This window comes from Symphalangus syndactylus, chromosome 16 (genome assembly GCF_028878055.3).
Source record: "Symphalangus syndactylus isolate Jambi chromosome 16, NHGRI_mSymSyn1-v2.1_pri, whole genome shotgun sequence".
Lineage (NCBI taxonomy): Eukaryota > Metazoa > Chordata > Mammalia > Primates > Hylobatidae > Symphalangus > Symphalangus syndactylus.
In genome coordinates this window covers 47,860,873-47,882,686 of record NC_072438.2, presented here as the reverse complement: position 1 = coordinate 47,882,686, position 21,814 = coordinate 47,860,873, and the positions used below count along the sequence as shown (strand labels likewise).

At 40.7% G+C, this 21,814-nt stretch overlaps 1 protein-coding gene across 22 annotated transcripts in view; it reads left to right on the top strand.

The window, feature by feature from the left end:
• The window catches only part of APBB2 (amyloid beta precursor protein binding family B member 2), a 405,899-nt gene that overhangs the window by 38,001 nt on the left and 346,084 nt on the right, over positions 1 to 21,814 (top strand). The window lies entirely within an intron of this gene.

The window sequence follows — 21,814 nt, the reverse complement described above, 5'->3', positions numbered from 1 at the left end:
TTAGACATTGCTCATTTTCATGCTTTTTTTTTTTTTTTTTTTTTTGGTATACTATTTTCATTCTATTGCATTTGTGTAATATATTTGACAGTGAAATTTTGCATTAATTCACTAAGTCCTAAAGTAGAGGTGTAAGGCATGCTCTGGCTGTTTTCAAAATGAGTTTGTATTCAGATTATTTCAATTTAGATATTAATAAGATCTCAAATTTTTTTCTTATAATTTTAGTTTTTGTTAACCCAAAATGCTTTATGAAATAAGCTGTCGGCCGGGCGCGGTGGCTCACGCTTGTAATCCCAGCACTTTGGGAGGCCGAGGCGGGCGGATCACGAGGTCAGGAGATCGAGACCACGGTGAAACCCCGTCTCTACTAAAAATACAAAAAATTAGCCGGGCGTGGTGGCGGGCGCCTGTAGTCCCAGCTACTCGGAGAGGCTGAGGCAGGAGAATGGCGTGAACCTGGGAGGCGGAGCTTGCAGTGAGCCGAGATTGCGCCACTGCACTCCAGCCTGGGCAACAGAGCGAGACTCCGTCTCAAAAAAAAAAAAAAAAAAAAAAGAAATAAGCTGTCTTGTGTTATTTTCCCTCATTGCACTAGCTTTTCATTTGTTTTGCTTCTTTTTCTTAAAACTTTGATCCTAAACTATGGGCCAGTGTAGATAAGCTACAAAATGTCTGAGTTCAGAATTGAACTAAACCCATGGTTTTGGATTACTTTGGTTTACAGCCCAGAATTACTGACATTTTTTATAGTGATAGTAAGAGAAAATGTTCTGCAGTGTCTCATAAGGGACTTTTTATATATTACTTTTTGATTCTGCTTTTGTCTTTTGACCTTTGGGCTGGTAGGGTGGGGGCCAAGCAGGGTGGGAGGGGGAAGAAGCTGGAAGTATGCTTTCTGTCTAGTGTAACCCAGCTTGTCCTCTGAGGGCTCTGCTTTAATTTGGTTAATGCTGTAAACTGCTAAAAAAATACATTCTCTGTGGGAATTGGGTGTAGATATAATGTTACTAGGAAAGAGACAATAAGCTTGCAGTTTTACAGATGGTCTCATTTTCTTTATTTGGTTAGAATCTCTTTTTGGACTCTTTATGCTTTCTGTGATTGGTGTGAGTCTTTCTGTTTTTATTTTGTCCATGTTTTATTACCAACTGGTTATATTTCAGTAACAGAGCCAGGGGGACCAGAATCTCTTAAATATTCTGTGCAGAATTTTGTGTTTAGAGTATAGACCCTCTTATCTGGGAATATCATGACCAGCAGCTGGTTAGTTATTTAAGGTGGAGAAATGTGAAAAATGTTACATTCATGTCTTAAACATTTTATTTCAAACATGTTCGCTAATTTCTGATATAGGGCCAGTCCTGATAAGTGGCTTCCTTGTTGGTTTTGCACATAAACTTCACCTGTGATGCATGATCTACACAGTTTTCAGTTTAGGTTGCTTTAAAGTAGGAACTTTAAAATACTTGTGAATATCTTGAGTGTAGAATCCTAGATTTTTATGATTTGCCTTCCAGTCTTTTGCTGTTTTCTTCCTCATATCTAATATCATGGCATTTATTTTAGTGTTTAACTTTTATTGAATTATTCCAAATCATTCAAACATTTAACTTCATTTTTGTTGAAACATTAATTTATCTGAATAAAAAAATTAAAAAACATTAATGTCTCTGAATATTACGTTTATATACAATTTACTATGTGTTTATATATTTAAATTGTAAGAACAACTGGTGTAAATAGGAATAAACATATTGGACCACAGGGAATGATACAGCTTGATTGGTGGGAGCAGATCACTGCTTTTTAATCTGTATATGGTGAAAATCTAGTCTTTTTTATTTCCAATCTATTGTGGACCTGTACTTTTACTTAAAAAACAAACAGACAAAATACAAGCTTTGTTTTTTAAATTTATTTTTAAAAACAACAGAAATAAAGTTACATTTTAATAAATGTAGTTGGAGAAAACAGAATATAGGGAAGAATTTCTAAATGTGTACTTTGAAAGTATACATGTCTTGGCAGTTCACAAAGAATCGCTATTACTCTTGTTAATTTTTATTCCATTTATAACTAAGCAAAAAGTTATGAGTGAAATAATGATTCTTCATATTAAATTCCTCTATATATACTTTGACCAAACTCCGTGTATATCAATATTTAGAGTTTTTAATGTCACTAATGAATTCACATCTTGCTTGTTAACCTATCTAACCAGGCTGGGTTGGTGACAAGCTTGTCTTGAGGCTAATGTCTACCCAAACTATTTCTAATTTTCCTTAAATAATACTCATGGTAGAGGAACTGATCTTATAGAGGGATGTGGATGATAATGAATGAAAAAAGACATTTTAAAGGAATTCTGGAAAGCTCAGGATATTCATTTTTAATTTTACTCCAAAATGATGTAAGTGATGCTATCGTATCAAAATTCATCTTCAGTCCTTCTTCGGTAGCCAGTTCCAACAATATATCCTGTAAATTTATGTTTAAATTTAAATGAACTTTTAGTATAAGAAGTGGATTCCTGATTTTAATACTTTCGTACTGCAGTTGACTAACCTTAAACTATCACGTGTGGTCATGTAGTTCTTCAGAGCTTGACTAGTAGGTAGCTGGTGCTGCATGTACCTCACAAGATCAGCAACACTGGAGTTAGTCAATGAAGCAAGTCAGATACTTAGGCCCTGAGGTGATGCAACCATGTCTAATGGCTCTGTATGTTTCTAAATGCCTACTCACCACTTCTGTACTTACCTCATGGGCAACTGGTAATAAACAGTTGGCAGACTAGCACCCACCTAGACCATACATTGAATAGTCTTGTGCTCAGGTAGAGTCTCCTACTAGTTTTGAGCTGCTAGTGTGCTCAAACATCAGTCATGTTCTGATGTAGGATGTGCTGGTTAATTTGGCAGGGTCAGTTAAGGGAACCTCTCTTGTGTAAACATTGTGTAAACATTTTTTTTCTGGGGAGCAGGTTTGTAGCTTTCTTGAGATTCTCTGACCTAAAAAAGGTTAGGAACTGCACTATCAGATATGTGTGTGCGCATGCTTGTATGTATTATATTAATTCCATGATTGTGAGGCCAATAGAAGTCTGCTTAATTATCTCTTAGGAAATCTCAGTAGTTGGTTCTTTTGTCCTTTGCCTGAGTATATTGCCTGGGCCCACGAGAATTCATCTGCTGTTACAGTTTAACACACCCTGAAAAAATGATCAGCTTTGGTGTTTCAGTCCATAGTTACCTGTTAACTAAGATGATTTTAAATGAGAGTCCTATGAACAGGGACTACTTAGGATAGCTGTGATTTATCTTGCTTTTGTTCATAGCTGAGATAGAAGTCAGTTTTTCATGTTTAAGTAGTCATGTTCTTGTCCATCTTTAACACTGGGGTTCGCATGTAGCTTCTAGGTATTGTGGCATATAATACTTATACAGTCATGCATCACTTAGTGGTGGGGATATCTTCTGAGAAACATGTTAGGCGATTTCATAGTTGTGTGAATGTTGTAGAGTGTACTTACACAAGCCTAGATGGTATAGCTTATTACACACCTAGGCTATCTGGTATGGTCTATTGCTCCTAGGTTATGGACCTGTACAGCATGTTACTCTACTGAATTCTGTAGGCAGTTGTAACACAGTGGTAAGTATTTGTGTATCTAAACATATCTTAACATAGAAAAGGTATGGTAGAAATATGGTATTGTAATCTAATGGGACCACCTTGTATATGCAGCCTGCCATTGACTGAAATGTTGTTATGTGCACCTAGAATGTAGCCATTTCCGTGGAGACATTTTCTACAGCCAGGTACTTCTCTGAAGTATAGTTTTCTGCCTAAGAACTAACACACTCTTGAATTCTCCAGTTTGTCCCCTGGCCAATAGGAATCTGTCTAGTTATCTCTGAAGAAATCTCAGTATTTGGTTCCTTCATCCTTTGCCTGTGAATATTGCCTGGGTCTAGGAGAATTTAGCTGCTGTTACAGTGTAACACACCCTGAAAAAATCAGTTTGGGTATTTTAGGCCCCCATTTTTATGTTAACTAACTTATGATTTTAAATGGTAATCCTTCTGTGAACAGGGACTACTTACCTATAGCTGTGATTTAGCTTGCTTTTATTAGTTAATACCTGAAATAAAAGCGAGTTTTTCATGTTTTTTAAGGAAAATGAAATTTTAGCTATAGTTGAACTTTATTCCCATGGAAGTTATTAGTAGAGTCTTTGGTGTTTGAGAAAGAGTCTGAATGTCTTTGTGGTGGTGATAACCAGAATTTTGAAAGAGAAGGTGACAGTGAGGCTGCAGAGGGAAGTGAAAATGTACTAATGATGAGTATAGATTTATTTCAGAGTAAAAAAAGTGTAGTATGTTAATTTTAGAAGCATTTCCTTTCTTGATGTTTTACCCTGCAATTTGAAGTTTTTCAATATCCTAAAGTGAGCTGATTTGACAGTCAAAAAGTATCCTTGAAAAAATGACAGCTTGACATCTTTTGCCTGGCTGACTTTTCCCCCTTCCATCAGGTGGAAAGAAAAAGCGGTGGTAAATTTCAGGCATAGTCAGAGGGAAGCCATTTTTACATAATTTTAGTAGCTCTTACTTGAGTGCTTACTGTGTCCATACTACTTCAAGCATATGGATTTCATTTCAAGCTGAGGATGTGGGCAGAGCCCACTCCCATTGTGTGAAGTGCAAAGTACTGTACCAGGAATTGGGGTTATGAGAGTTTGTCAACCACACTTAGTTCCTGCTGTCTGGATGCTCCTAATCTAGTGGGGGAGACCAAGAGCCTTATAAATCATCATTTGAAATGGTGGTAGGTTCTATGAAGAGTAATTATAGAGTGTTATGAGAACATAAAGGGTGCTCGTCTAGTCCCCGAGGTTGGTGAGAGAAGCCTTCCCAGCTAAGTGATATTTAAGCCAAAATCTGAGTATATCTTGATGAGTAGAAGTTAGGTAGGCCAAAGTGTATGTATAGGGGGCTGGCGGATGGGGGTGGGAAGACAGTCTAGATGAGGGTACGGTTTGCATTAAGCCCTTGAAGTAATGATCGAGGCTGGCTCAGGGACTGGAATGTGCCTGGGGCAGGGGATGCTGGATGAGGTGTTGGAGCAGCAGGCAGGGACCAGGCACCAGACAGTGACCAGGATTTTGGTCTTTGTGTTAGAGGCAATGGAAAACTTTAAAGGGGTTATTTATTTATTTATCGTTTTGAGATGGAGTCTCGCTTTGTCACCCAGGCTGGAGTGCAGTAGTGCGCTCTTGGCTTACTACAACCTCCGCCTCCTGGGTTCAAGCAATTCTACTGCCTTAGCCTCCCGAGTAGCTGGGATTACAGGCTCCTGCCACCATGCGCAGCTAATCTTTTTTGTACTTTTGGTAGAGATGGGGTTTCACCATATTGGCCAGGCTGGTCTCAAACTCCTGACCTCAGGTGATTCCACCCACCTTGGCCTCCCAACGTGCTGGGATTACAGGCATGAGCCACTGCGCCTGGCCCTATTAAAGAGTTTTAAGACAAGAGATGGATAGATGTATGCTTTATAAGGCTCATTCTGGGTCACAGTGGATACAGGTAGGTCTTCATGGAGCCTTATGAAATGGTTACTCAGCTCGAGCAGTCACTAGACCTTTGCTGAACTGGGCATAAGTTTGGCTCTTGGCCCTATTTTGTCTTCCAAAATTCTGTTTATTCAACAAGATTCAAAGTTGGCTTCTGACACCTTCCCCTGCTTTAGAGAAGACTACATTTTTTTTGCTATTATTGTTAGAGCCACTTCCTTTGCAGGAAGCTATGGGAGAAAACAATTTATAGGTGTTCCAGGCTGCAGAATGGTCCTTGGGCAGGGCCTACTGGGCAAGTAGCTGTCTATCGCCATAGTCCAGGGGCTGGCTCTCAGTTATGGTAATCTGGAAATCGGTTATTTTTCAGCACATGTGTAAAGTGATTGAACTCTGGGGAGCAGATTCTTGTTAACCTAAATCACGAGAGAGTCATGTAACTAAAGTGCCAGGTGGTTAATATTGAGTAAAGACAAGAGCTGGGAGGGGGTCTAGACAGGAGTTCTGGGGGCAAGACAAAGGAAAGACAAAGGAGAAACTGACATAGCGAGTTGGTTAGCTCTCCGTAAGGTCCATCCCTGCAGACCTATCAAGGGGACTGATACTTGAGTCACTGGATGTTATCAGACATTGTACAGGTTAACACATTCTAGTTATTTAGGCCTCCTTTTTATTGATCCATACCCTTCCTTATTTTAACTTTTATATAGTTTTCAATTTTTCACTTTGAAATAATATCAGGCTTTTTTTCAAAAGCCTGATACTTTGCTACTTTTTCAAGTAGCAAAAACAGTACAAAGAATTCCCCTGTATTCTTCACCCAGATTTCCTAAATGTTAATATCTTATATAATCATTGTACAGTTACCAAAACCAGGAAATTAACATTGGCAGAATACCATCATCTGTAGACCTTATACAAATTTTGCCAGTTAAGGTTCCATTAAAGTTCTTTTTCTGGTCTAGGATCCAATCCAGGATTAGATGTTGCATTTGGTTGTTTCCTTAGTCTTCCTTACTCTTTCTTGGTCTTTCATAATCTTGACTTTTCTGAAGAGTACTGGGCAGCTATTTTGTATTGTAGAATGCCCCTCAGTTTGAATTTTTTGGTTGTCTCTTCATGACTGAATAAGCATTTTTGTTAAGAATATTATGGAAGTGATGATGTTGTATGCTTCTCAGAGCATATCACCCTTCTTTGTTTGTAACTATCATAACTTGGTCTTCCTTCCAAATGGATGTGAAACTTGAGCCAATGTTGACCCTGAGACTGTGTCTGGGGGCACCATAGGTGCTTATGAATGCAAATGTGGGAATTGAGATTACATGGCTATAATAAGATTGCCCTCCGGATGGCCTAGGATATGCCTACATTATTATATATTAATTTTAAAAATCATCATAAAAAGAAAAAAAGAAATAGTTTTCTAAATCTCAGACAGACCACTGGGGAAAATGTCCCTGGACTTCAGTTAGGAAGCTTCGGATAACTTTACCCATTTTAACACCTCACTTAGCAGAGACTGTGCCATCTTGGGAAGACTTGGGAGTTCCCTGGCCTTGAACTGATTATTTACAGGGGGTATTCCCCGCCGTGGTCTACGCACTCCAACTATTATATGCGGATTTTGAATTTAGAGTAACCTCATTCTGTTTTAGGATTTTCTTAGATTAATAGAAATGAAACTAGTCAACATTTTTCTTCACAGAGTTCATCCTTCATTCTTTCCTAACTCTTCCTGTGTCTAGATCTTATCTTCTTAAAAAAAAACCTACAGTAATATTTTCTTTCTTTTTTTTCCCCCCATTCGTTTTTGGATCTTTACTCTGGTAAAATACTATAAAAATAAATCAGCTACATTTTAGCATAAATACAGTGAAAGCCAGCAGTTGAAATGATTACAGTTTGGAAAATGTTCGATGGAGGCATTTTAGAAGAACGATTTTACTATATCGCAGGCTGCTGCTTTGAAATAACTCGTGTTTCTTTCCCACCTCTAAATTGTCATTTTTCCAGTTCTCCTTTTTGGAAGCTTTAGTATGCAAAGCTTTGACAACCATTTAGGAAAATGAAATCACTACCCACTGTGTGTGACATTTGCTTGAGGATAATTCATTTGGTTCAAAATTGGCAGTTGCTGAAATGGGTGGAACAAAGAAATGTTTGCATGGGTTCATTGTTTGAAGGAAGGAAAGCCTTCCAGGTGGCCATTTAATTGCAGGGAAGTGAAAAGCTTTTATCTGATTTTGCGTCTTTGAGTGGATTTTTTCCTCTTCAGTCTCTCCTAGAGTAGTTTTAGGTGATGTTTGGAATTCTCTGCACCTTTGTCTGTGTTGTACTTTTCCTCCCTCTCTCACCTCTTCCTTACTTTACCTCCTCTCTGTCCTCTTCCTTACCTTTCCTTCCTCTCTGTCCTCTTCCTTTTTTTTTTGAGATGGAGTCTTGCTCTGTCGCCAAGCTGGAGTGCAGTGGTGCGATCTCAGCTCACTGCAACCTCTGCCTCCAGGGTTCAAACGATTCTCCTGCCTCAGCCTCCTGAGTAGCTAGGACTATAGGTGTGCGCCACCATGCCCAGCTAATTTTTGTATTTTTAGTAGAGACGGGGTCTCACTATGTTGGGCAGGATGGTCTCGATCTCTTGACCTTGTGATCCGCCCGCCTCAGCCTCCCAAAGTGCTGGGATTACAGGCATGAGCCACTGCACCCAGCCACTTCTCTGTCCTCTTCCTTACCTTTCCTTCCTTTCTGTCCTCTTCCTTACCTTTCTGTGGGCTGGCAAGTCATTTCCTGTATCAGGTAGAAAACTTTCTATTGTAAATCACAGAAAATTTCACTCAACCAAGTTTAAACAGTAAAGATAATCTTCCTAACTAAAGAGTAGAGATTAAGAGAGGCTTAGGTTTGATCAGGGCCATGGTTCTATTTCTCTGTAGATCTTAAGGCCAGTTCTCAAGCTGTCTGACGAATGGGACTTTTTCTTTTTTAAATTTCTGTACCATTGCAGACCAATACGTTTGTAACATACAAATGAATTTCTAGGAAAACGAATTACTAGGAAAACAAAGTTATAAAAAGCAAATATAAGCCCATTATTTAAAATTGTTGATTTCGCTGGGCATGGTGGCGGGTGCCTGTAATCCCAGCTACTCAGGATGCTGAGGCAGGAGAATCACCACTTGCACTCCACCCTGGGTGACAGAGTGAGACTGTCTGAAGAAAAAATTAAATAAATAAATAATTAAAAAATTGTTGGCTTCAACAGACAAAATTATTCTGTCAAAACTTCTTTTTCTTTTTCTTTTTTGTTTTTGGACGTTGTCTCGCTCTGTCGCCCAGGCTGGAGTGCAGTGGCGCAATCTTGGCTCACTGCGAGCTCCGCCTCCCGGGTTCACGCCATTCTCCTGCCTCAGCCTCCCGAGTAGCTGAGACTACAGGCGCCCGCCACCACGCCCGGCTAATTTTTGTATTTTTAGTAGAGATGAGGTTTCACCGTGTTAGCCAGGATGGGCTCCATCTCCTGACCTCGTGATCCGCCCACCTCAGCCTCCCAAAGTACTGGGATTATAGGCGTGAGCCACCACGCCCAGCCAAATTGCTGTCAATATTTCTAAACGTGCTCATGGTCAGTTTCTGTCCTGACCTTGGGGTAGGCTGTGGAAAAGCACCATGTTGGCTCTGGCCTCCTCTGCTAGCTGGATTCAGTACAGCTCTCCCCACTGTGGCAAGACGGCTGCCAGTAGTTTCCAGAATGATGTGTGTCTTCGTTCTCATCTAGGGAAAGAGTTTTCCTCAGTATTGTTCCTAAGCTTTGAGCCTCATACCAGGACCAGCTCACAGCTGGTCACTGAGACCAGAGGGTTTGTCCATTTTTGAACCTATCACCATTAGAAGGAATACGGCCATAGGGATGGGGGCTGGTGGCTCTCTGAATCCATGTGACTTCCATACAATGCTGAGGAGGCACTTGCATTATTCGCTACTGTTTTAGATTAATAAAAATATGCATAGGCACCACTTGTACATTTAGTCTGTGATAAAATAAAAAAAAATAAACATTTGGTTTTTGTCCCTGGTTCCTGTCACAGAGCTCCTAAAACCCTTGAGTGATTAAGAGTGTCTTTCACGTGCTAATCATTCACTCTTGGGGGTTGTTGTGGGTAGTTATCTTCAGGTTGAGCCTGGTCACCACAAAGACCAAAGCATGTTTAGAGGGTTAGAACTTTCTGCCCCTTTCCAGACCTCGAGGGAGATGAGAAGGATTCATGATCTAACCAATCATGCCTACATAATGGAGCCTCCATAGTAGACAGTGAGATTTGGCGAGCTTCTGGGTTGGTGAGCACACGGAGGTGCTGGGAGGGTGGCATGCTCCAGGAGGGCTTGGAAACTGTGCCCCTGCCCCCACCTCTTGCCTGGTGCATCCTTTCCATTTGACTGTTCATGAGTTATATCCTTTTTGATAAACCTTTATGTATATGCAAATAAACATAAGTGTCTTCCTGGGTTCTATAAGCCAACCTAGTGAATTATTGAACCTGGGAGGGCTTATGTGGAAACCCCCAAATTTGTAGCCAAGAGAGAAGTGTGGGTGTAACCCCAAAATGCAGGTTCAGTCGCCTACCACTTGCAGAGTCCAGTTAATAAGAGCAAGGTCTGGTATAAAACAGTTTTTTTTTTTTTTTCTGCTCAGGCTGGAGTGCAGTGGTGCGATCCCAGCTCACTGCAACCTCTGCCTCCCGGGTTCAAGCAATTCTCTTGCATCAACCTCCTGAGTAGCTGAGATTACAAGCATGTGCCACCATACCCAGCTAATTTTTTGTGTTTTTAGTAGAGAGGGTTTCACCATGTTGGTCAGGCTGGTCTCAAACTCTTGACCTTAAATGATCCGCCTGCCTCGGCCTCCCAAAGTGCTGAGATTACAGGTGTAAGCCACTGAGCCACCGCACCCGGCTTTTTTTTGACAGTCTCTCTCTGTTGACCCGGCTGGAGTGCAGTGGTGCAATCTTGGCTCACTGCAGCCTCCACCTCCTGGACTCACGTGATCCTTCCCCTTCCACCTCAGCCTCGCTAGTAGCTGGGACTACAGGTACATGCCACTATGCCTGGCTAATTTTTTGATTTTTTTGTGGAGATGAAGTCTCATTATTTTGCCCATAGATCCAGATCCATTTTGTTGCCCATAGAATACAGCTCCGTGCTAGTTTCAAACTCCTGGGCTCAAGTGATCTTCCCGCCTCAGCCTCCCAAAGTGTTGGGATTACAGGTGTGAGCTACCACACCTGGCTGAAAGTGACTTTTTATTCCAAAGCTAGCTTAGCAGAAGAACTACAGGCTTCTTGCTTTACGAGTACTGCTTCCCTTTTGGAGCGAAAGGTGGGTACTTTTAAAAGGGGGCCTGACATGCTGGCATGAATGGCTTGCAGGGGAGGAAGCGAGCAGGTGGAGGGGTTCGTGTATTTGCTTCAGTGTCTTATCTACTGGGCGATCAAGCTGGTGACTGCTGGTACCTTCATGGACTGAAGTGTGTTGTAAAAGTGGCCGAAAACTCCCCAGGTGGAGAGAGTTTCATAGCGGGCATACCTTGGGTTATAAATTGACGTCTTGTCTCTTGAGGCAACCTCCTGGTGGGTGAGAGTTCCACTCTGGAATTTCTAAGCACATAGTTAGATGAACTTGCTGTAGGGAGTATCTGGTGAAGGTGAGGTAAAAGGCTGTAATTGCATTACTAAAGAGCTAAGTAGGAAGTGAGGAAACAGAGGAAAGAGATAAGAAGAGAGAGGAAAAAAAACGATTCTGAGAAGTATTGGGGTACTTGGTTACATGGGTAACCTAGGGATGTAGTACTTATGGTGGCCCCTGGGTGAGGGCAGTCTTGTGGGACTGAGCCCTTCTACCTGTGGCCTCTGACTCCTTCTGGGTAGTTGGTGTGAGAATAGCACTAGACGGTAAGATGCCCAGTTTGTGTTGGAGGATCAGAGAATCCAAGATAGTCCTTGTAGCATCCTTGAAAGATGAGTACTCTTAGGACCCTCCTGTGCAGTGAGGAAACAGTTAAGTGACTTGCTACACTGCTACAATGGCACACCTGGGGTTCTTTGGATTCTGTCTCTCCCACATGGGTGCCTTGAGGACATCTCAAATGGTCAAATAAAATATCAAATAATTGCTATTTTTGTGAGGGAAGTGTTAGAGGGTTCATGGCTTTGGGAAGTGATTTATTGCTCTGATGGTGAATCTCTCTGCAAATGGGGCTAAAGGGAAAATACTCTCACTTAAAGCCCTTTGTAAAATAAAAGCTTAAAAAAAGTGAAATCCAGAATTATTGCCTGAAGATGGACTCTATGTTAATTTTAATATGTACTTAAACACCTGGATTTAGTCTAGCCCTCTAAAAAACAGCCATGTTTAAAAGATCACTTAGGACTGTTTCTAAATTAAAAGAATCAACCTCTTAAGTCATAACCTTCTATTGGCTCTTAGAACATCTGGAATTTACCCTTTGTATATGTGTTAAAGCTAGTGTGATGTAGGGTTTTAAGTCCAGAGGATAAACTAGCTGTTTTAGTTATTTAAAGGTTAACATTTAAGGAGAAGTGATATTACTTCACTTTTTCAGGCAATCTATGTAAGGTTTTGTTTTGTTTTGTTTTTCAAAGGGACTTATCACAGAAAGTATCTATTAAACACTTAATTGGGTTTGTGCTGTCTGGTACAAAGGGAAACTATTGTGGTCTCTTAGATAAAAGGGAAATTATGTATCTAGGGATCTCTTCTGCATCAAAGGAGCCTTCTTTTCCGTCCTGTGTCAGTGTCTTGAAACACTGTAGTCCTAAACTACTGATAATTATTTGTGTATATTTTCAAAATCAGTTGTGGATTCAGAGATTGTAATGTGCACACTGCTTATGTTTTATCTCAGTGTACAAAGTGAGTACCCCTCATGTGAAAATCTGAAGTGCTCCAAAATCCAAAACTTTTTAGCTGCCATTGTGATGCCACAAGAGGGAAATTTCACACCTGACCTCATGTGACGGGTTGTGGTCAAACCAAAGTCAAAACTTTGTTTCATGCACAAAATTATTAAAAATATTGTGTAAAATTACCTTTAGGCTATGCGTATAAGTTATACATGAAACATGAATTTCATGTTTAGACTTGGGCTCCATCTCTAAGATACCTCCTTATACAGATATTTCCAAATACAAAATCCGAAACTCTACTGGTCCCAAGCATTTTGTTTAAGGTACCCCCCACCTTTATAGATCTTACAGACTTTTCTTTATAATTAATTTCCTTCCATCTACGTTCCTTGTTTTTGAAATGTTAGAGAACATTTATATTTCATGTAGGTTGAATACAAAGCTATAGAAGTGTGTTATTTGAGGTTTTGGAGTATAAAGGTGATCTCAAAATTTTTAGACTTGAATTTCTTTTTCTTTCTCATTTTCTAAAAAATAGAATTAACGTGGAAAATACACATTTGCCTCAGACTTACATGTCCAGAGTATGGAAGGCCTCAGAAAAATCGAAATAAGATTTGTGACCATATTGAAGAAAGTGGATTGGTCCAGTGTTTCCTAGGATCTGTTGTATTTAGCTTAAAGTCAAGATGTCCAGGATGCGCATTATCACTGTTGACAAGAATTTTTAACTGACACTTGTTTATGATCTGAAAGGCGTATATATTTTCTTGAGGAACTATAGGGATAATTTTTCTTTTCCTTAAGAAAATAATCTTTCTCTGAAAGCTGAAAATCAGCTTATATTATCTTTTATTCCTCCTGCCTCCTGGCCCCAGGTATTCAGTTGATAAACCATGTCACTTCCTTCTCTCTTTGGCCATTCTTGTTGACCTAGTGCAGGGACCCATCAGGTGGATTATTGAAATCCAAACTGGAATCCTCACTTCTAATACACTCACTAATGCTATAGAATACAGATCCAGGGCTATTCCCCTATTCAAAAATGCGTGATGATTCTCAAATCTCTCAGCAGATATGAAGTCTGTCATTACCATACTCTTTTCCCCCCAAATCTTTTGCCCACCTGTGCTGCTGTTGTTTTAAAATCTGCTGGAATCATCCCTGCCTTGTTGGCATTACCCAAGCTGTCCTCTATGTCACATTGCATGTTGTTCCATCTGGGCCCAAACTGCCATTTTCAAAGTCTAGCCTAGGTCTTACCTTATCCTGGAAATTCTTCTAGAGTCCTCTTAAATAGTTCTCACTTATCTTCCTTGAATTAACATTATAGAGCTTATCACCTTTCTTGGATTCTGTCTTCCCAGAGATAAGGATCATACCTTATTCACCTTGTTATTCCACACACCTTGCCCTTATTGATACTCAGTGGATATTTGTTGAATTGAATAAAAAATTAAATACAATTTATTATTTATGTTAACAGAGTCTTACTCTGTTGCCCAGGCTAGAGTGGAGTGGCGTGATCAGAGCTCATCACAGCCTCAAACTCCTGGGCTCCAGCAAGCCGTCCTCCCACCTCAGCCTCCCGAGTGCTGGGACCGCAGGTGTGTGCCACCTTGCCCGGTTAATTTTGTTAATTTTTTTGTAGAGACGTGGTCTTGCCATGTTTCCCAGGCTGGTCTCAAACTCCAGGGCTCAAGCAGTCTTCCTGCCACAGCCTCCCAAAGTACCAAGATTACGGGCAGGAGCCACTGTGCCTTGCCTGTTCTCTTATATTATTTTACGATGAGCATGTATGTGTGTGTATGTAGAGGGTGAGATAGAGAAAGAATGCATATGGGTGAGTCTAAGCTCACTTCCTTTATGCAAGGTACAATGAAGAGCGTTGTGGGGAGATAAAAAGAAAGCAAAATCCAGACTTTGAGTCAGAATCGTCCCCATGGTACAATTGACCTGATTTTATCAATGAATCAATTGTTAGAAAAAAGGGAGACAGAGAGATGAATAGGAGACCTAGAGATTAAAAGAAATTTAAGAAATACTTTAACCAGTTGCTATGTATAGACTGTGATTCAATACACAATCTATGTGTAGATTGTGATTCAACAAATTGTAAAAAAAAAAAAAATAAGACAGTTGGGGAAATTTGAACACTGATCAGATAATTGATGTTAAGAAATTATTGTTAATTTTTATAGGTGTGTTAATACTATTGTGGTTATGCTTTAGAGTGTCTCTTAAAAATTTTATCTTTTTAAGAGATATATGCTGAAATATTTGTGGATGAAAGGATGTGTGATGCCTGGAATTTATTTCAAAGCAACTGGTGGTGATGAGGTGGGGAGAGTAGATAAATGTGGAAATAAAGTAAGATTCCCCATGAGTTAATAATCATTGAAGTTGGATGATGGCTGGCTGTATGGGGTTTCATTCATTCTTTCTACATTTGTGTGTGTTTGAAAGTTTCTATAATAAGCGGAAAAAAAATAAGGGATAGGAGACATGGGTTTTGTTTTTAAAGAATTGAAAGAACTTTAAAGTGGAATTTGGGAGGCTCAACATTCTAGCTCTAGCTTCCTCTCTAATTACCTGTGTGACTTGGAGCCACTCTTTCAACATTTCTGGGCCTCACCTACTCTACTGAGTAAATAAGAAGTTGGCTGTGTGGGGGCCTCATTGTCCCTGGTGTCTAGCATGTTGTACTTTATTTTTTATTTTTATTTTTTTAGAGATGGGGTCTTGCTTTGTCACCCAGGCTGGAGTGCAGTGGCACAATTTTAGCTCACAGCTACCTCCAATTCCTGAGCTCAAACAATCCTCCCACCTCAGCCTCCTGAGTAGCTGGCACGGCAGGTGCCTGCCACTACACCTGGCTTATTTTGAAATTTTTTGTAGAGAAGAGTTTCGCCATCTTGCCCAGGCTGGTCTTGAACTCCCGGGCTCAAGGAGTTATTCTACCTCGGCCTCCCAAAGTGCTAGGATTACAGGTATGAGCCACCATGCCCGGCTGAATGCTATACTTTGAGAGAGACTTTGGGCTTGGACTCAGAGATTCCAGAATAAACAAGCAGTGCCTATGAAAGTGATGGTTTCACCCAAGCTGTATATTTGCCAAATCACAATTCCAGACTTACCACGTTTTTTTTTTTTTTTTTTTTTTTTTTTTTGCCGGGGAAGAGGATCATAGCTGCAGCATTCTGTAATACATGCTGTCAGTTTGAGTTGGTGTAATTTCATTCTAAAGCAAAGAGGCATCATATCATAATCAGCTGGGGTAGTCTTATCCCCAAAGTTAATGCTGTGGGTATAATGATTAAGAGGTCAGGCTCGGGAGGCCACCTTCACATCTCAGCTTAACCACAAGCTGTGTCACTTGGAGAAGTTACTTATCTACCTCCTTCCTTAGAGGGTCGTCATAAGGATTAAGTGAGCTAATGCTTGCAAGGTGCTTAGGACAGTGTCTGGCACATAGTAATGGTTCAATAAATGGTAGATATAATTTTCATTGGTTTTATTAGTTTGATTTATATTTTGGATTTTCAGTTCTTGTAAAGCATGTTGAGGTTTAAGCACATTTGTCATCCTTAGGCTACCCTCCCTCCCTCTCTTTGAGCTAGAAGTATATTGGAGAGCTCATTGCAATGTGAGATGAAAGAGTGTGAGAGGGAGACCAGGGAAGGGAGTTAGTCACCAAACACAGCCTCTTAGAGGTCATCCTGTCCCACCGTTCTCTTGGAGGCTGATGGATTGAGTTGCTGAGGGATTTGCCCAAGGCGGCCAAGCCCAGGGCATTAGTGGTGGAGCCATATCTTGAACCTGGGTCTCCTAACTGCTGGTTATTTCTGCTGCAATCTTCAGCTCCCTGAAGTCTCCTCTGTCATTTTAATTGCTAACTACAGTGCATTCTGGAGAGAAAATTTCCCTGCGTCTGGTTTATCTAATATTTAAAAAGTCATCTCTGTTAAGGAATCTCTGGTCATGTCCTATCATTTGCAGGGAGCGAAATGGGAATGTGCATGGTGTTCTTCAAGCACTCTGACTAATCACTTCATAAGCTACGGGCTTCCGTCATTTCCTCTCCAAGGCCTGCTGATCCCAGGCCCTTGTCTTCCCTGTCCAGGCCGGCAGCACCTGTGAGGCCCCCACCCATTCCTTACAGCCAGCTTGCCCTGGGCCCTGGATCACTGCATTACTGTTGTCTGAATCACCTCCGTGGCCTTGTTTTTCATCCTTGATGTTTTCCCAAAAGCATTGTTTCTCCAGTATCCGCAAAACAGCATCCTGTGATGTTTTCTTCTTCTTCTTCTTCTTTTTTTTTTTTTTTTTGCCCTTAAGCCTATCGCTTCCTTCCTTAATGTTATTTCTTGCTTGCTTTCATTTTCTTTGGATGCTTCTATTTATTTTCTATTCATTAAGTTGAAAATAGGATTACAAGCTTCTCTTACTTATTCCAGGGATGAGAGACTGCAGTTTATAGACTATTCACATCCCTTTGCTTTTTCTGCAGCTTAGAGGCACTTTATAGCTCATGAAAATTTCCTAGTAAGGGAAAAGTAATATCTCTGTAAGAATTGACAGATTACATAGTGATTTTATCGACAAGATAGGATACTAGGCCTAAGAGTTGAAAAGGTTAGATATAATCCTGGGTTTGAATTTGCATTCATAAACTGTAGTTCTTTGGACAAGTTATTTTTACCTTTTTCCATTTCAGTTTTCTCATCTGAAAAATGGGAATGTTAATACTCATCTCTATGGGTTGTTGTCTTGGCAGATTTACTGAATAAGTTCAGTAAGTCGGCTAATATTACTGTCTATATTGTGATCTTATTTGCGCTTCATAGAAAAATAGCGCTTTTGAGGTAGATTGGGTTATTTTCTCCATTTTTATCTGACTTTATATTAATTCATCTGTTCCCTTCCCTTCTTCTTTCCTGTTTCCTATCAGAGAGAGAGAGAAAGAAAAAGAGAGAGATAGAGAAAGGGAAAGGTCGATTTAAGGCTAACACATTTCTCTTGTACAGATGCAGCATTAAGGCCTAGTGAGTTTGAGACTTGCCCCACAGTCCTCTCTTTGAGGAGGTGGCAAGGTGGGAGTGGAGAACTCCTTCCTACATCTTTAAACTTCAGGTGTGATCCTGGTTCAGTACAACCTGAGAGGACCTGAGGGTGAGGTGGGGTGGGTGTCAAGCTTCCCCTTTAGTCAGTTTCATGTCCTTGATTTGGAACTGTGTCCGGGATTCCTGAGCCCAGGTCATAGACTAGGAGGCAGGGTGGTGCAGGAGGCAGACACACCTGGGATGGAATCTCGGCTATGCTAGGAACCTCTCTGCTTCTCAGTTTCCTCGTTTGTACAGTAACCGTGCTGTGGAGTGACCTTGAGAAACAGGACCGATGGGTAAAGGGCCTGGCATGTAGTAGGTGCTCAGTCGATGTTAGTTCCTTTTCTAGTTTAAAATGTATTTCTGGTTTGTGCTACAGAAAAAATCCTGCTAAAAGAATTTCAGGCAGCAGCATACAGGTTGCAGAGGCATTTTTGTGGGCAGTGATACCCCTCAACACTCTTGAACTATTCCCATCCTCCAGGGAAAGACCTGTCTTGTAGAGTTGGGACTTGGTTTCAACCAGTGTTTCTCACCTCCATGTGTGCATTAGAATGACATTGCTTTGTCAAAATACACATTTTGGGCTCCAAACCAGACCTGTTGCCCAGACATGTACCTTTTGGAAAAGTTTTCCAGATGTTCCTGATGCCACTGTAGCATAGAGCTACTGCTTTCAACAACAGAATAACTTCTTAGTGTGTCTAAAATATGATTCCGTTTGGGCATAGCCTCTTAGACATAAACTCTTAGAGAAATAGGAATCCTTTTCTGAGAAAAGAATATACTCTTTTCACTTCTGACTCATTAATGGGAAATTGATGTAATTTTCATAGTAATAATAGCCAGCTCAGGCGCTTTTGCTGTATTATTTAATTCTGACAGCAGCCCTGTGAGTTAGTTGGTATCATTATGCCTATCCTGCATGACATGTCCAAGGCCACACAGCTTGGGAGAGTGTGGAGCCGGGCTTTGAACCCAGGCAGTCTGGCTCCAGAGTCCATTTTTTTGTCCCCACAAATATCCCACTTCTCTTAATTACAAGTAAGATTACCTTGGGAAATGTACTTTGGAGTCCGTGGCTCTTTTGTTTGTTGATTGTTTTGTTTTTGAGATGGAGTCTCACTCTGTTGCCCAGGCTGGAGTGCAGTGGCGCAATCTCGGCTCACTGCAACTTCTGCCTCCCAGGTTCAAGTGATTCTCCTGCCTTAGCCTCCTGAATAGCTGAGATTACAGGTGTGTGCCACCACACCCAGCTAATTTTTTGTATTTTTAGTAGAAACGGTGTTTTACCATGTTGGCCAGGCTTGTCCCGAACTCCTGACCTCAAGTGATCCACCCACCTCATCCTCCCAAAGTGCTGGGATTACAGGTGTGAGCCACTGTGCGGCCTGGAGTCGTAGCTCTCACCTAAGAGCCATGGAAATTTGCGAAGAACTGGCAGCTTCTTTCTCACTGCCCCTGTATTGTTCCTTGGCATATCTTGGTCTGGTCTGGATTTCAGGAAGATCCATGCATTGCAGCAGTTGTGTGTGCTGATGGCTTGGTGTGGGTGGTGAGGCAAATTTACAATCCCACCTCTCATATTTGCTCATTCCACTCTCCCACCTATCGGTGGAGTGTTTGGGATTAGCTTGCTCTGGGGGTGAAAAATTTAGGGGTGAATTCTTGGGCTTCTTTCACTCTAGTTCAATGGTAGACAAAGTTCTCTTTGCTCCCGAGGGCCTGTTGCCTTTCAAAAGCCTAGTGTTAGAAGGTGATTTGAAGAGGGCTTTCATGCAGGAGCTCTTTGCAGCCTGGAAGAGAGTACAAAGTAGTCCAGGGAAAAATAGTAGGGGGAAGATTTGCCTTCTGCTGACCTGCCTGCACCAGAAAATTCTGGAGCCCTCGGGGAAATGCAGCAGGTATGCAAGACAATAGAAATCGTCACTTGCTGTGTGCCAGGCACTGTGCCACGTGCTTTAAAACGCTTTATCCCTAATCCCTTCTCCATCTGGAAGGTGGATATTATGATCCTTGTTGTTGTTTTTTTTTTTTTTTTTTGGAGACGGAGTCTCTGTTGCCTAGGCTGGAGTGCAGTGCCGTGATCTCAGCTCACTGCAACCTCTGCCTCCTGGGTTCAAGCGATTCTCCTGCCTCAGTCCCCCAAGTAGCTGGGATTGCAGGCGTACACCAGCATTCTCGGCTAATTTTGTATTTTTAGTAGAGACGGGGTTTTCCCATGTTGGTCCGGCTGGTCTCGAACTCCTAACCTCAGATGATTCGCCTGTCTCGGCCTCACAAAGTGCTGAGATTACAGGCGTGAGCCACCGTGCCCCATCTGATTCTTGTTTTATAGAGGAGGAAACTGACTCAGAATATTAAACGATGAGTCTTAAGATCACACAGATAAGGAACGTATTCAGGATTTGAACCCATTTCTCTCAGACTCAGAAGCCAATGAACTTTCTGTAATACTTTGCTCCATCTTCTGTGAAAGACAATGTGTACTCAGATTTACAGCAGACATTAACTTACAAATACAAGTTATTTTCACTGCTAGTGTCACGTGAGGATTTCCCTTTGAATAAAATAAATAAAACAAAACACTGCTGAATGTTCTCCTGAAATGAAAGAAAAGAAATGAATGAGTGAATGAAGGTGGACTGGCTATCGATACTCGGAGCACACAGAGATTCTTCCTTCGACCTCCGGTGTGCTCGGGAACTCTCATGATTTCCTTTATAGGAAGTCTGTTGAGGATTTGTTTTTCTTTTATGTTAAAAATGATGAATTACAATATCTGGACCATAAAGTAGCAGTTTGTATTTTTAGCTACGTTTATTTCTGACTTCTTTACTCATGATTTTTTTCCCCTCAATTAATTGTACGTCCTGTTCTCCTTTTCTTCCTCCTGTTCTTCTCCTTTTCCTATTTTCCCACCCATTTTTTCTAGTAGAAGGTTTTGCTTGCAAATGTTACTTGGTGGATAATGGATGTAATTTTTACAAAGTTCAGGGTTTTTTTTTTTTAAGTCTCTGAGAACAATTCATAAAGGCGTATCTGTCAACTTATGTACTACGAAAATACAGGATGAACTTTCCAACAAATGTTGTTATAATACTTGTGGTTCCATTCCCAATTCAGCCATTATAGATGCCCTGAGGAAACAAACACAGGGGAAAAATAAGATACGATCAAATTCATTATGATTTCACTTTTGTGGTTAAATAGATTTCTAGCTAGAGCTGGAGTTGCTTCTTAATTAAACAGATATTTCTGGAGGACCTGAAATCTGCCAAACACTATGCTAGTCTGTGACTTGATTTCACCTGTTGATTGGGTGAATAGCTCCTTTTCTGCTTTGAGTTGGTTTAAAAAATTCTTAGCAGCAGCTCTCAGCATAATTTATTAGGCAAGAGTTTAGGAATGTTATTCCATGAAAGCTACTTTCCTGCATGCTTGACGGGTAGCACCATGTCTGCCTGACTGTCTCGTCTGTCTGAGTAGTCTGTCTGGGTAGTGTGTCTTTTGGATTCTCTCTTATTCGTCCTCCTTTCTCCTTCCTTATTTTCTTGACTAGGTAGAAATAGTACTAAAGTTTACTTTTAAAAATGTTGAATAGATCAGTGTTTCCCATCAAATTTCCTCTAGACCATCAGCATTATAATCAGTTGTGCTTGTTAAAGACGCATAATCTTGTTCCCTGACCCAGAATCTGAATTTGAGAATTGCTGAATTACAGTTACCTGTGGTCACTGTGTTACTTTTAAACTATCAGTAGAATGTTCTGTTTCTCTCTGAATCAAAAGATAATCTCATTTTCCCTCTGAGTTAATGTACTCTGATTTTAAAAAAACAGAAACAAAAACAAAAAAACAGTTCCAAATAATCCTGGAATTAGGTTTCAGAATTTGAGAAACTTTCATTAGACTTTTATTGAAACAAGGATTGGTGTTTCATACACTGTGGATATCCTCAAGTTATTGTTAGTAAAATGTCAAATTACTTGACGTTTAAAAATAAACTTTAATGATGACCAAACCCATTAATTTTAAGTCTTTGTTCAAACTACTTATGATTTAAAATGAGTCACAGAGTTGGATCGGGTGGCTACGCTGAGTAGAACTGGGTACTGACCTCTGCCAGTCAGCTGTGTAACTCCAGGCCCTAGGGTGCCCCCTCTGTCCAGCCAGGGATTGCATGGATATGCTGTGATCTCCCTTTTG